Below are 18,437 nucleotides of genomic sequence, written 5' to 3' on the forward strand. Positions count from 1 at the left end.
CACTGAAAAATATGCACAAATTAAACAAAGTCGTCTAAATAATCCTTAATGATTACAATTAAGTGCAGGATTAGATTAATTATGAATGTAATAAAAAATAATGTGAAATTATTAACTGTACATTTTACTTTATAGTATTGGTTAAGTGAAAAAGATGCATTTTCCAGCATTACTGAATAATTTATCTTTACACTAATTTATTTGTTGGAGATCATAATAGGTTAAAAAGTAACTTATTTAGAAAAAAGTAAAAAGGCAGCAAATAGTAGCAATATCTTGCTGCTCACACACACGTTAAAAACACATCATCTGTGTTGTATCCATATGATATGTTAAATACATTTCTACAGTGACACAAAAACTATGTCGTTTTTAATATATCAAATTGACTACAGTAGTATATGTACGAAGGTTATGTCAAACTTTTTTGACAGGTGGACACGCCCCCTTCTCCTCCCCTAATCCCGCCCCTTTCTTCTCCCACTTTTACGCCCCTTTTTATATCAATTTGATATAAAATTTATATAAAATAGGATTTTGATATAAATTTGATATAAAAAAGTAATTTTGATATAAATTTAATATAAAAGAGTTTAATATAAAATGATATAAAAAAGGAATTTTGATAAGAATTTGATATAAAATTCACATAAAAGTGTTGTTCTTTTATAGGTATTTAATATAAAATTGATATAAAAAGTGTTTTTTTAATAAGGATATGGATTAAAAGGTTATAAGAGGATATAAAGTGTAATGTTATTTTGGTTTAATGTTATTTAATTAAAAGGGGATGTAAATAGGGTATATAAAAAGTGCTATCATTTTAATATTGTCTTTGATTAAAAGGGTTATGAAATCTTTATATATTTATCCTGTATAATGTTTATTAACATGTTGTTATAACATTTCTATGAGTTAAATCATTAATTCAGTATTGCATCATATATTCTCTGTCTTCATCAGTACATTGTATTAACAAAATTATCTGAATGCACAGGCTACTTATATGCTCTGACAGATTATTTTATTTTAAAGAATGCTGACATGTCTAATACGTCATTTGTTAAATGATGACTAAGTCATTTATTAAATAACTAATATTTATGCAGGGTGTCCATGCCTCTCCCCATATTAGTAGCCAAAAGGATATGTGGTAAAGGTATATGATAACACCCTTTCTTAATAAATGTATGTTTGTGATTTAAGATAATAAAAATAATTAAATATGCATAATAATGAAATAAGATGACATTTCCATTAGTTAACAGTAAATTGTCTATTAAAGTTTATGGGATATACAATATTTAACTTTAGATTAGCAAATTTATAATAATAATGAATAGCTAAATGTGTTTAGCTGTACTTTTATAGAGGTCTCATTTATTATTTGGCATGCTATATGCAGGCACACACAACATGCATGTTATAATGCATAAATTTACTCTATATAATTGTATATATTTTATACAAGATTAATATATTGTTTATTTTGTAATAGATCAAAAGGTTCAGAAGAGTTTTTATTTTCATTATTTGGATATTTGACTTGTATTTTGAAATTTAAAGAGTGCTTCACTAACATAAACCACACCCAAACTCTAATCTAAGAACAACAATTTTGCTGGGCTGTCCATTAATCTGTTGTGGACACTTGATAGCCTACATCCTGCGTTAGCCAGGCACAAAAAAACAACCAACAACTAGATATACATGTAGTATCGGTCTAAATCAATACTTTGTCAATATACGCAGCTTTCATTTCATCAATCATCATCAAGGTAATGCTTCACGTCTCTTCTATGTTGTTTAAGAAACTTTGTTAAGAATTATTAGATAATTAAAAGTAGATCTATAGGTTTTTAAAATATCTTCTTATTGAAAAAAAAAAGTTTTAATATAAAATACAGATAACTACACAAAAAACAAACAAAAATGTTTTAGTTATTCAAGTAATGATATAAATTTAAAAAGGATACTTGATTTTCGGATATGGATTAAAGAGGATATAAATTCTAATGTTATTTTGGTTTAATATTATTTAATTAAAAGGGGATAAAACTTAATTATTTTGATATTGTCTGATTAAAATGGATATGAAATCTTAATATATTTATCCTCTATATGTTTATTAACATTTTGTTATAACATTTCTATGAGTTAAATAATTAATTCAGTAGAGCATCATATATTCATTGTCTTCATCAGTTCATTGTATGAACAAAATTATCTCAATGCACAGGCTACTTATATGCTCTGACAGATTATTTAATTTTAAATATGGCTAATATGTCATTTGTTAAATAACTCATAGTTTTCTCATCACATATCTTTGTTAGCCAATATCATCATATTACTTTCAGATGTCATTGAGTTCACACATTATTAAAAAAACTGACGTACATCATTTTTGTAGCTATTTATCTATACAAAAAACAAACTCTCACTTATCTTTTTAAAACACACATTGTTTTTTTATCACTTTTATCCCCCTTATAACCACAAAGCAACAATAAACATTTACACATCACAAATACAAATAAACATAATGCAAACATCTAAATAAAATGATGAACTCACCTTATTATTTTATTTTCAACTCACATATCTGTACACAGCTGATGAAGAAATTAAAAACAAATACAAACGCACAAATACAATATTTTATAAACATTGCATTTACTACCTCTGACCACATTTATGTAACAACAACATAATTTAATCTATACATATTGCAATGTTAAGTAAAACGGTGGGGGTGGTTGTGGGCGTGAAACTTAAAAATCGCTGTCCCTGATCTTTTGGATCTTTTGGTGTGAGTAAAAAAGTTATGATATTTACCCTAAACTGTCTTTTATAATAATTAAGTCTAATCTTTTAAACTAAGTAATGTTATCTTAGCTGAATAAAAAAATAAATACATCTCTTATAGAAATATTTTTTCTATCTAATTTTAAAAACCTCTCATTTTACCAACCCTGCTTGGATGATAATATGTGTACCAACAACCTCTTTTATATTTTTTATTGTAAAGTGTTACACTAAGTAATTAAGCTTAACTTATATTAATGAAACTAATGTTACCATCACTTTACACAGTTTACAACAGCAATTTGTTTTTATTGTGACCACTTAATATATCTAGTGATTTTTAAACTCTCATACTAATAATATATCACTTAATCCACTTGTTGGTTATATCAGATGAGTCACTCTATTTTCATCTTGTTTACTAATGACAAACTGCATTTTTATATTAGGTATGGTGTATATAAGCATATTTATATTAGGTATGGTGTATATAAGCATATTTATATTAGGTAAGGTATATATGAACATTTTTATATTAGGTATGATATTTATGAGCATATTTATATTAGGTATGGTGTATATAAGCATATTTATAAAAGTTATGGTGTATATAAGCATATTTATATTAGGTATGGTGTATATAAGCATATTCATATTAGGAATGGTGTATATGAGCATATTTATATTAGGTATGGTGTATATAAGCATATTTATATTAGGTATGGTATATATGAGCATATTTATATTAGGTATGGTGTATTTGAGTATATTTATATTAGTTATGGTGTATATGAGCATATTTATATTAGGTATGGTGCATATGACCATATTTATATTAGGTATGGTGTATATGAGCATATTTATATTAGGTATGGTGCATATGAGCAGATTTATATTAGATATGGTGTTTATATGCATATTTATATTAGGTATGGTGTATACAAGCATATTTATATTAGGTATGGTGTATATAAGCATATTTATATTTGGTATGGTGTATATGAGCATTTTTATATTAGGTATGGTGATTATAAGCATATTTATATTAGGTATGGTGTTTATAGGCATATTTATATTAGGTATAGTGTATATAAGCATATTTATATTAGGTATGGTGTATATAAGCATATTTATATTAGGTATGGTGTATATGAGCATTTTCATATTAGGTATGGTATATATAAGCATATTTATATTAGGTATGGTGTATATGAGCATATTTATATTAAGTATGGTGCATATAAGCATATTTATATTAGGTAAGGTGTATATGAACATTTTAATATTAGGTATGGTATTTATGAGCATATTTATATTAGGTATGGTGTATATAAGCATTTTTATATTAGATATGGTGTATATAAGCATATTTATATAAGTTATGGTGTATATAAGCATATTTATATTAGGTATGGTGTATATAAGCATATTCATATTAGGAATGGTGTATATAAGCATATTTATATTAGGTGTGGTGCATATGAGCATTTTTATATTAGGTATGGTGTATATGAGCATATTTATATTAGGTATGGTGTATATGAGCATATTTATATTATGTATGGTGTATATGAGCATATTTATATTATGTATGGTGTATATGAGCATTTTTATATTAGGTATGGTGTATATGAGCATTTTTATATTAGATATGGTGTATATAAGCATATTTATATAAGTTATGGTGTATATAAGCATATTTATATTAGGTATGGTGTATATAAGCATATTCATATTAGGAATGGTGTATATAAGCATATTTATATTAGGTATGGTGTATATAAGCATATTTATATTAGGTATGGTGTATATAAGCATATTTATATTATATATGGTGTAAATGAGCATTTTTATATTAGGTATGGTGTATATAAGCATATTTATATTAGGTATGGTGTATATGAGCATTTTTATATTAGGTATGGTGTATATAAGCATATTTATATTAGGTATGATGTATATAAGCATATTTATATTAGGTATGGTGTATATGAGCATATTTATAATAGGTATGTTACATATGAGCATATTTATATTAGGTATGGTGTATATGAGCATATTTATATTAGGTATGGTGCATATAAGCATATTTATATTAGGTATGGTGTATATGAGCATATTTATAATAGGTATGGTACATATGAGCATATTTATATTAGGTATGGTGTATATGAGCATATTTATATTAGGTATGGTGTATATGAGCATATTTATATTAGGTATGGTGTATATGAGCATATTTATATTAGCTATGGTATATATGAGCATATTTATATTAGCTATGGTGTATATGAGCATATTTATATTATGTATGGTGTATATGAGCATATTTATATTAGGTATGGTGTATATGAGCATATTTATATTAGTTATGGTGTATATCAGCATATTTATATTAGGTATGGTGTATATAAGCATATTTATATTAGGTATGGTGTATATGAGCATATTTATATTAGATATGGTGTATATGAACATATTTATATTAGGTATGGTGTATATGAGCATATTTATATTAGGTATGGTATATATGAGCATATTTATATTAGGTATGGTGTATATAAGCATATTTATATTAGGTATGGTGTATATAAGCATATTTATATTAGGTATGGTATATATGAGCATATTTATATTAGGTATGGTGTATATAAGCATATTTATATTAGGTATGGTGTATATGAGCATATTTATATTAGATATGGTGTATATAAGCATATTTATATTAGGTATGGTGTATATGAGCATATTTATATTAGGTAGGGTGTATATAAGCATATCTATATTAGGTATGGTGTATATGAGCATATTTGTATTAGGTATAGTGTATATGAGCATATTTATATTAGGTATATGGTGTATATAAGCATATTTATATTAGGTATGGTGTATATGAGCATATTTATATAATATATGGTGTATATAAGCATATGTATATTAGGTATGGTGTATATGAGCATATTTATATTAGGTATGGTGTATATGAGCATATTTATATTAGGTATGGTGTATATAAGCATATTTATATTAGATATGGTGTATATGAGCATATTTATAGTAGGTATGGTGTATATGAGCATATTTATATAAGATATGGTGTATATAAGCATATTTATATTAGGTATAGTGTATATGAGCATATTTATATTAAGTATGGTGTATATGAGCATATTTATATTAGGTATGGTGTATATAAGCATATTTATATTAGATATGGTGTATATGAGCATATTTATATTAGGTATGGTGTATATGAGCATATTTATATTAGGTATAGTGTATATGAGCATATTTATATTAAGTATGGTGTATATGAGCATATTTATATTAGGTATGGTGTATATAAGCATATTTATATTAGATATGGTGTATATGAGCATATTTATATTAGGTATGGTGTATATGAGCATATTTATATTAGATATGGTGTATATGAGCATATTTATATTAGGTATGGTGTATATAAGCATATTTATATTAGGTATGGTGTATATAAACATATTTATATTAGGTATGGTGTATATGAGTATATTTATATTAGGTATGGTGTATATAAGCATATTTATATTAGGTATGGTGTATATGAGCATATTTATATTAGTTATGGTGTATATAAGCATATTTATATTAGGTATGGTGTATATGAGTATATTTATATTAGGTATGGTGTATATGAGCATATTTATATTAGGTATGGTGTATATGAGTGTATTTATATTAGGTATGGTGTATATGAGCATATTTATATTAGGTATGGTGTATATGAGTGTATTTATATTAGGTATGGTGTATATGAGCATATTTATATTAGGTATGGTGTATATGAGTGTATTTATATTAGGTATGGTGTATATGAGCATATTTATATTTGGTATGAAGTATATAAGCATATTTATATTAGGTATGGTGTATATGAGCATATTTATATTAGGTATGGTGTATATGAGTGTATTTATATTAGGTATGGTGTATATGAGTGTATTTATATTAGGTATGGTGTATATGAGCATATTTATATTAGGTATAGTGTATCTGAGCATATTTATATTAGGTATGGTGTATATGAGTGTATTTATATTAGGTATGGTGTATATGAGTGTATTTATATTAGGTATGGTGTATATGAGCATATTTATATTAGGTATGGTGTATATGAGCATATTTATATTAGGTATGGTGTATATGAGTGTATTTATATTAGGTATGGTGTATATGAGCATATTTATATTAGGTATGGTGTATATGAGCATATTTATATTAGGTATGGTGTATATAAGCATGTTTATATTAGGTATGGTGTATATGAGCATATTTATATTAGGTACGGTGTATATGAGCATATTTATATTAGGTATGGTGTATATGAGCATATTTATATTAGGTATAGTGTATATAAGCATATTTATATTAGGTATGGTGTATATGAGCATATTTATATTAGGTATGGTGTATATGAGCATATTTATATTAGGTATAGTGTATATAAGGATATTTATATTAGGTATGGTGTATATGAGCATATTTATATTAGGTATGGTGTATATGAGCATATTTATATTAGGTATGGTGTATATGAGCATATTTATATTAGGTATGGTGTATATGAGCATATTTATATTAGGTATAGTGTATATAAGCATATTTATATTAGGTACGGTGTATATGAGAATATTTATATTAGGTATGGTGTATATGAGCATATTTATATTAGGTATGGTGTATATAAGCATATTTATATTAGGTATGGTGTATATGAGCATATTTATATTAGGTATGGTGTATATGAGCATGTTTATATTAGGTATGGTGTATATAAGCATATTTATATTAGGTATGATGTATATGAGCATATTTATATTAGATATTTTGTATATGAGCATATTTATATTTTTACACAGGGATCCCAGTTTTATAGCAATTCAATGCAATCTCTAGGATTTTATTTGTATCTTGTACTAATAACAAAGAACATTTAGTATCTGAAGATGCTGATGTGACTGTTATTTGCTATAACAATGAGTGAATTTATTGTGCAAGGGTAGTGCAGGGCAAGATCCACTTATTTATTTTCTCTCTTTATTTGTTTGTGTGTATACATTTAGCTTTTTACCCCCATGCACTTTCCCTGGATATTGTTTTGGGACCATGTGCCTTAGTAACTGTCTAACTCACACACATTCATTTGTGAAGGGGAGCGCTAACCTAGTTGCATAATATTTCCTAACATCAGCTCCCAGGGATTGTGAGAAGCCACATTTAACCCCTTAATGACAGCGGATGTACCAGGTACGTCATAGAAAAAACTTCCCTTAACAACGACAATTGACGTACCTGGTACGTCCTCTGTTGTCTGAAGTGCTGGAAGCGATCATGATCGCTTCCAGCTGCTTACAAGGGATTGTAGTGATGCCTCAATATTGAGGCATCACTACAATCCCCTATTTTAATTACCGATGCAGAAAATATGCAGGCAAGTGGGGAAAAAAAAGACATGTAGATGCAGGGGATCATCTCCGTTCTTAAGTAAGGGATCTGGGAGGGGGAGGGATGTAGATCATTTAGGGGGGCCAGCTACACTACAGAAAATAAATATGTCATTTAAAAAAGTTTAAAAAAAAAACTATTTTGGGGGGCAAATTGGGTACTGGCAGACAGCTGCCAGTACCCAAGATGGCGGCAAATAGGTAGAGGGGGAGAGTTAGAGAGAGGTAAGGGGGGATCCATCACTGCAGACTGTATAAAAAAAAATAAAAAAAATAATAAATTATTTTTATTTCAGTACTGGCAGACTTTCTGCCAGTACTTAAGATGGCGGTGACAATTGTGAGGTGGGGGAAGGAAGAGAGCTGTTTGAGGGGGGTCATGGGGGGATCAGGGGGTGGGATGTGTCAGGTGGGAGACTGATCTCTACACTAAAGCTAAAAATTAACCCTACAAGCTACCTAATTAACGCCTTAACTGCTGGGCATATTACAAGTGTTGTGCTCAGCAGCATTTAACGGCCTTATTATTACCAAAAAGCAACGCCAAAGCCATATATGTCTGCTATTTCTGAACAAAGGGGATCCCAGAGAAGCATTTACAACCATTTGTGCCATAATTGCACTAGGTGTTTATAAATAATTTCAGTGAGAAACCTAAAATTGTGAAAAATGTAAAAAAAAAAATTATTTGATCGTATTTGGCGGTGAAATGGTGGCATGAAATATGCCAAAATGGGCCTAGATCAATAATTTGGGTTGTCTACTACACTACACTAAAGCTAAAATTAAACATAAAAGCTCCCTACAAGCTCCCTAATTAACCTCTTCACTGCTGGGCATAATACACGTGTGGTGCGCAGTGGCATTTAGCGGCCTTCTAATTACCAAAAAGCAACGCCAAAGCCATATATGTCTGCTATTTCTGAACAAAGGGGATCCCAGAGAAGTATTTACAACCATTTATGCCATAATTGCACAAGTTGTTTGTAAATAAATTCAGCGAGAAACCTAAAGATTGTGAAAAAAATTTGTGAAAAAGTCAACAATTGTATTTATTTGATCGCATTTGGCGGTGAAATGGTGGCATGAAATATACCAAAATGGGCCTAGATCAATACTTTGCGATGTCTTCTAAATAAAAATATATACATGGCAAAGGATATTCAGGGATTCCTGAAAGATATCAGTGTTCCAATGTAACTAGCGCTAATTTTGAAAAAAAGTGGTTTGGAAATAGCAAAATGTAGAAACTATTTAGAATTGGTATATTTTGGTGGTTGTAGATGTGTAACAGATTTTGGGGGTCAAAGTTAGAAAAAGTGTGTTTTTTTCCATTTTTTCCTCATATTTTATATATTTTTTTATAGTAAATTATAAGATATGATAAAAAATAATGGTATCTTTAGAAAGTCCATTTAATGGCGAGAAAAACGGTATATAATATGTGTGGGTACAGTAATCAGTATATAATATGTGTGAGTATATAATATGTGTGGGTATATAATATGTGTGGGTACAGTAAATGAGTAAGAGGAAAATTACAGCTAAACACAAACACTGCAGAAATGTAAAAAAAGCCATTGTCATTAAGGTTAAGAAAATTGAAAAATGGTCCGGTCATTAAGGGGTTAAAGTAGTGAAGCTTGTGGTATAGTGAGGGCTCAGCTATCAGCCCTTAAACTCTCAAATTAAGAAGGAGAGGATCACCAATTTAATTCCAGAAAACACATTTTGGCTATATTCTCTTTTAAAACACATCCACTCCCTTACTATTTCCAATTCCCCATTCATCAACCACATAAATAGTAGATTTAAACAGTATGGGCTGTTTTATGAAGCTGGGGATGCATCATATTACTTTCAGATGTCATTGAGTTCACACATTATTAAAAAACTGACAAACATCATTTTTGTAGCTATTTATCTATACAAAAAACAAACTCTCACTTATCTTTTTAAAACACACATTGTTTTTTTATCACTTTTATCCCCCTTATAACCACAGAGCAAAAATAAACATTTATACATCACAGATACAAATAAACATAATGCAAACATCTAAATAAAATGATGAACTCAACCTATTAAAAAGAAAATTCTCAATGATCTTTTTAAATTAACTTTATACCCACAAAACAAAAATAAACATTTACACATCACAAATACAAATAAGCATAATGCAAACAGCTTAATAAAATGATTAACTCACCATATTATTTTATTTTGAACTCACATATCTGTACACAGCTGATGAAGAAATTAAAAACAAATAGAAACGCACAAATACAATATTGTTTAACACATTGCATTTACTACCTCTGACCACATTTATGTAACAACAAGATAATTTAATCTAAACATATTGCTGTGTTAAGTAAAACGGTGGGGGTGGTTGTTGGCGTGAAACTTAAAAATCGTTGTCCCTGATCTTTTCGATCTTTTGGTGTGAGTATAAAAGTTATGATATTTACCCTAAACTGTCTTTTATAATAATTAAGTCTAAACTTTTAAACTAAGTAATGTTATCTTAGCTGAATAAAAAATAAATACATCTCTTATAGAAATATTTTTTTCTATCTTATTTTAAAAACCTCTCCTTTTACCAACCCTGCTTGGATGATAATATGTGTACCAACAACCTCTTTTATATTTTTTATTGTAAAGTGTTACACTAAGTAATTAAGCTTAACTTATATTAATGAAACTAATGTTACCATCAGTTTACACAGTTTACAACAGCAATTTGTTTTTATTGTGACCACTTAATATATCTAGTGATTTTTAAACTCTCATACTAATAATATATCACTTAATGCAATTGTTGGCTATATCAGATGACTCACTCTATTTTCATCTTGTTTACTAAGGACACACTGCATTTTTATATTAGGTATGGTGTTTATGAGCATATTTATATTAGGTATGGTGTATATGAGCATATTTATATTAGGTATGGTGTATATAAGTATATTTATATTAGGTATGGTATATATAAGCATATTTATATTAGGTACGGTGTATATGAGCATATTTATATTAGGTATAGTGTATATGAGCATATTTATATTAGGTATGGTGTATATGAGCATATTTATATTAGGTATGGTGTATATAAACATATTTATATTAGGTATGGTGTATATGAGCATATTTATATTAGGTATGGTGTATATAAGCCCATTTATATTAGGTATGGTGTATATGAGCATATTTTTATTAGGTATGGTGTATATGAGCATAATTATATTAGGTATGGTGTATATGAGCATATTTATATTAGGTATGGTATATATAAGCATATTTATATTAGGTATGGTGTATATAAGCATATTTATATTAGGTATGGTATATATATATATATATATGCATATTTATATTAGGTATGGTATATATGCATATTTATATTAGGTATAGTGTATATGAGCATATTTATATTAGGTATGGTGTATTTGAGCATATTTATATTAGGTATGGTGTATATAAGCATATTTATATTAGGTATGGTGTATATGAGCATATTTATATTAGGTACGGTGTATATGAGCATATTTATATTAAGTATGGTGTATATAAGCATATTTATATTAGGTATGGTGTATATGAGCATATTTATATTAGTATGGTGTATATGAGCATATTTATATTAGGTATGGTATATATATATGCATATTTATATTAGGTATGGTATATATATATATGCATATTTATATTAGGTATAGTGTATATGAGCATATTTATATTAGGTATGGTGTATATGAGCATATTTATATTAGGTATGGTGTATATAAGCATATTTATATTAGGTACGGTGTATATGAGCATATTTATATTAGGTATGGTGTAGATAAGCATATTTATATTAGGTATGGTGTATATAAGCATATTTATATTAGATATTGTGTATATGAGCATATTTATATTAAGTATGGTGTATATGAGCATATTTATATTAGGTATGGTGTATATAAGCATATTTATATTAGGTATGGTGTATATGAGCATATTTATATTAGGTATAGTGTATATGAGCATATTTATATTAGGTATGGTGTATATGAGCATATTTATATAAGGTATGGTGCATATAAGCATATTTATATAAGGTATGGTGTATATACGCATATTTATATTAGGTATGGTGTATATACGCATATTTATATTAGGTATGGTGTATATGAGCATATTTATATTAGGTATAGTGTATATGAGCACATTTATATTAGGTATGGTGTTTATGAGCATATTTATATTAGGTATGGTGTATATGAGCATATTTATATTAGGTATGGTGTATATGAGCATATTTATATTAGGTATGGTGTATATAAGCATATTTATATTAGGTATGGTGTATATGAGCATATTTATATTAGGTACGGTGTATGGGAGCATATTTATATTAGGTATGGTGTATATGAGCATATTTATATTAGGTATGATGTATATAAGCATATTTATATTAGGTATGGTGTATATGAGCAAATTTATATTAGGTACGGTGTATGTGAGCATATTTATATTAGGTATGGTTTATATGAGCATATTTATATTAGGTATGGTGTATATGAGCATATGTATATTAGGTATGGTGTATATGAGAATATTTATATTAGATATGGTGTATATAAGCATATTTATATTAGGTATGGTTTATATGAGCATATTTATATTAGGTATGGTGTATATAAGCATATTTATATTAGGTATGGTGTATATGAGCACATTTATATTAGGTATGGTGTATATAAGCATATTTATATTAGGTACGGTGTATATGAGCATATTTATATTAGGTATGGTGTATATAAGCATATTTATATTAGGTATAGTGTATATAAGCATATTTATATTAGGTATGGTGTATATGAGCATATTTATATTAGGTATGGTGTATATGAGCATATTTATATTAGGTATAGTGTATATGAGCAAAATTTATGTAAGATATGGTGTATATGAGCATATTTATATTAGGTATGGTGTATATAAGCATATTTATATTAGGTATGGTGTATGGTGTATATGAGCACATTTATATTAGGTATGGTGTATATAAGCATATTTATATTAGGCATGGTGTATATGAGCATATTTATATTAGATATTGTGTATATGAGCATTTTTATATTAGGTATGGTGTATATGAACATATTTATATTAGGTATGGTGTATATGAGCATATTTATATTAGATATTGTGTATATGAGCATTTTTATATTAGGTATGGTGTATATAAGCATAGTTACATTAGGTATGGTGTATATGAGCGTATTTATATTAGATATTGTGTATATGAGCATATTTATATTAGGTATAGTGTATATGAGCATATTTATATTAGGTATAGTGTATATAAGCATATTTATATTAGGTATGGTGTATATGAGCATATTTATATTAGGTATAGTGTATCTGTGCATATTTATATTAGGTATGGTGTATATAAGCATATTTATATTAGGTATGGTGTATATGAGTATATTTATATTAAGTAAGGTGCATATAAGCATATTTATATTAGGTATGGTGTATATGAGTATATTTATATTAAGTATGGTGCATATGAGCATATTTATATTAGGTACGGTGTATATGAGCATATTTATATAAGATATGGTGTATGTGAGCATATTTATATTAGGTATGGTGTATATGAGCATATTTATATTAGGTATGGTGTATATGAGCATAATTATATTAGGTATGGTGTATATGAGCATATTTATATTAGGTATGGTGTATATGAGCATATTTATATTAGGTATGGTGTATGTGAGCATATTTATATTAGGTATGGTGTATGTGAGCATATTTATATTAGGTATGGTGTATATGAGCATATTTATATTAAGTAAGGTGTATATGAGCATATTTATATTAGGTATGGTGTATATGAGCATATTTATATTAGGTGTGATGTATATGAGCATATTTATATTAGGTATGGTGTATATAAGCATATTTATATTAGATATGGTGTATATAAGCATATTTATATTAGGTATGGTGTGTATGAGCATATTTATATTAGGTATAGTGTATATAAGCATATTTATATTAGGTATGGTGTATATGAGCATATTTATATTTGGTATGGTGTATATAAGCATATTTATATTAGGTATGGTATATATAAGCATATTTATATTAGGTATGGTATATATAAGCATATTTATATTAGGTATGGTATATATGAGCATATTTATATTAGGTATGGTGTATATGAGCATATTTATATTAGGTATTGTGTATATGAGCATATTTATATTAGGTATGGTGTATATGAGCATATTTATATTAGGTATGGTGTATTTAAGCATATTTATATTAGGTATGGTGTATTTGAGCATATTTATATTAGGTATGGTGTATATTAGCATATTTATATTAGGTATGGTGTATATGAGCATATTTATATTAGGTATGGTGTATATGAGCATATTTATATTAGGTAAGGTGCATATGAGCATATTTATATTAAGTATGGTGTATATCAGCATATTTATATTAGGTATGGTGTATATGAGCATATTTATATTAGGTATGGTGTATATGAGCATATTTATATTAGGTATGGTGTATATGAGCATATTTATATTAGGTATGGTGTATATGAGCATATTTATATTAGGTATGGTGCATATGAGCATATTTATATTAGGTATGGTGTATATTAGCATATTTATATTAGGTATGGTGTATATGAGCATATTTATATTAGGTATGGTGTATATGAGCATAATTATATTAGGTATGGTGTATAGGAGCATATTTATATTAGGTATGGTGTATATGAGCATATTTATATTAGGTATGGTGTATGTGAGCATATTTATATTAGGTATGGTGTATATGAGCATAATTATATTAGGTATGGTGTATATGAGCATATTTATATTAGGTATGGTGTATATGAGCATATTTATATTAGGTATGGTGTATGTGAGCATATTTATATTAGGTATGGTGTATATGAACATATTTATATTAGGTATGGTGTATGTGAGCATATTTATATTAGGTATGGTGTATATGAACATATTTATATTAGGTATGGTGTATGTGAGCATATTTATATTAGGTATGGTGTATATAAGCATATTTATATTAGGTATGGTGTATGTGAGCATATTTATGTTAGGTATGGTGTATATGAGCATATTTATATTAAGTAAGGTGTATATGAGCATATTTATATTAGGTATGGTGTATATGAGCATATTTATATTAGGTGTGATGTACATGAGCATATTTATATTAGGTATGGTGTATATGAACATATTTATATTAGGTATGGTGTATATAAGCATATTTATATTAGGTATGGTATATATAAGCATATTTATATTAGGTATGGTGTATATAAGCATATTTATATTAGGTATGGTGCATATGAGCATATTTATATTAGGTATGGTGTATATGAGCATATTTATATTAGGTATGGTGTGTATGAGCATATTTATATTAGGTATAGTGTATATAAGCATATTTATATTAGGTATGGTGTATATGAGCATATTTATATTAGGTATGGTGTATATAAGCATATTTATTTTAGGTTTGGTATATATAAGCATATTTATATTAGGTATGGTATATATAAGCATATTTATATTAGGTATGGTATATATGAGCATATTTATATTAGGTATGGTGAATATGAGCATATTTATATTAGGTATGGTGTATATAAGCATATTTATATTAGGTATGGTGTATATGAGCATATTTATATTAGGTATGGTGTATATGAGCATATTTATATTAGGTATGGTGTTTATGAGCATATTTATATTAGGTATATGGTGTATATGAGCATATTTATATTAGGTATGGTGTATATAAGCATATTTATATTAGGTATGGTGTATATGAGCATATTTATATTAGGTATGGTGTATATAAGCATATTTATATTAGGTATGGTGTATATGAGCATATTTATATTAGGTATGGTGTATTTGAGCATATTTATATTAGGTATGGTGTATATTAGCATATTTATATTAGGTATGGTGTATATGAGCATATTTATATTAGGTATGGTGTATATGAGCATATTTATATTAGGTATGGTGTATATGAGCATATTTATATTAGGTATGGTGCATATGAGCATATTTATATTAAGTATGGTGTATATCAGCATATTTATATTAGGTATGGTGTATATGAGCATATTTATATTAGGTATGGTGTATATGAGCATATTTATATTAGGTATGGTGTATATGAGCATATTTATATTAGGTATGGTGTATATGAGCATATTTATATTAGGTATGGTGCATATGAGCATATTTATATTAGGTATGGTGTATATGAGCATATTTATATTAGGTATGGTGTATGTGAGCATATTTATATTAGGTATGGTGTATATGAGCATATTTATATTAGGTATGGTGTATATGAGCATATTTAGATTAGGTATGGTGTATATGAGCATAATTATATAAGGTATGGTGTATATGAGCATATTTATATTAGGTATGGTGTATATGAGCATATTTATATTAGGTATGGTGTATATGAGCATATTTATATTAAGTATGGTGTATATCAGCATATTTATATTAGGTATGGTGTATATGAGCATATTTATATTAGGTATGGTGTATATGAGCATATTTATATTAGGTATGGTGTATATGAGCATATTTATATTAGGTATGGTGTATATGAGCATATTTATATTAGGTATGGTGTATATAAGCATATTTATTTTAGGTATGGTAAATATAAGCATATTTATATTAGGTATGGTATATATAAGCATATTTATATTAGGTATGGTATATATGAGCATATTTATATTAGGTATTGTGTATATGAGCATATTTATATTAGGTATGGTGTATATAAGCATATTTATATTAGGTATGGTGTATATGAGCATATTTATATTAGGTATGGTGTATATGAGCATATTTATATTAGGTATGGTGTTTATGAGCATATTTATATTAGGTATATGGTGTATATGAGCATATTTATATTAGGTATGGTGTATATGAGCATATTTATATTAGGTATGGTGTATATTAGCATATTTTTATTAGGTATGGTGTATATGAGCATATTTATATGAGGTATGGTGTATATGAGCATATTTATATTAGGTATGGTGTATATCAGCATATTTATATTAGGTATGGTGCATATGAGCATATTTATATTAAGTATGGTGTATATCAGCATATTTATATTAGGTATGGTGTATATGAGCATATTTATATTAGGTATGGTGTATATGAGCATATTTATATTAGGTATGGTGTATATGAGCATATTTATATTAGGTATGGTGCATATGAGCATATTTATATTAGGTATGGTGTATATGAGCATATTTATATTAGGTATGGTGTATATGAGCATATTTATATTAGGTACGGTGTTTATGAGCATATTTATATTAGGTATGGTGTATATGAGCATATTTATATTAGGTTTGGTGTATATGAGCATATTTATATTAGGTATGGTGCATATGAGCATATTTATATTAGGTATGGTGTATATGAGCATATTTATATTAGGTATGGTGTATATGAGCATATTTATATTAGGTATGGTGTTTATGAGCATATTTATATTAGGTATATGGTGTATATGAGCATATTTATATTAGGTATGGTGTATATAAGCATATTTATATTAGGTATGGTGTATATGAGCATATTTATATTAGGTATGGTGTATATAAGCATATTTATATTAGGTATGGTGTATATGAGCATATTTATATTAGGTATGGTGTATATTAGCATATTTATATTAGGTATGGTGTATATGAGCATATTTATATTAGGTATGGTGTATATGAGCATATTTATATTAGGTATGGTGTATATGAGCATATTTATATTAGGTATGGTGCATATGAGCATATTTATATTAAGTATGGTGTATATCAGCATATTTATATTAGGTATGGTGTATATGAGCATATTTATATTATGTATGGTGTATATGAGCATATTTATATTAGGTATGGTGTATATGAGCATATTTATATTAGGTATGGTGCATATGAGCATATTTATATTAGGTATGGTGTATATGAGCATATTTATATTAGGTATGGTGTATATGAGCATATTTATATTAGGTATGGTGTGTATGAGCATAATTATATTA

At 27.0% G+C, this 18,437-nt stretch overlaps 1 protein-coding gene across 1 annotated transcript in view; it reads left to right on the forward strand.

The window, feature by feature from the left end:
* Positions 1–1,648: 1,648 nt before the first annotated feature.
* LOC128659949 (oocyte zinc finger protein XlCOF6-like) overlaps positions 1,649–18,437 on the forward strand; it is a 133,223-nt gene continuing 116,434 nt past the window's right edge. Inside the window, exon 1 of the mRNA XM_053713540.1 lies at positions 1,649–1,778. The gene's annotated coding sequence lies outside the window, so the exon portion shown is untranslated. The remainder of the gene's footprint in view (positions 1,779–18,437) is intronic.

Source organism: Bombina bombina, chromosome 5 (genome assembly GCF_027579735.1).
Source record: "Bombina bombina isolate aBomBom1 chromosome 5, aBomBom1.pri, whole genome shotgun sequence".
NCBI lineage: Eukaryota > Metazoa > Chordata > Amphibia > Anura > Bombinatoridae > Bombina > Bombina bombina.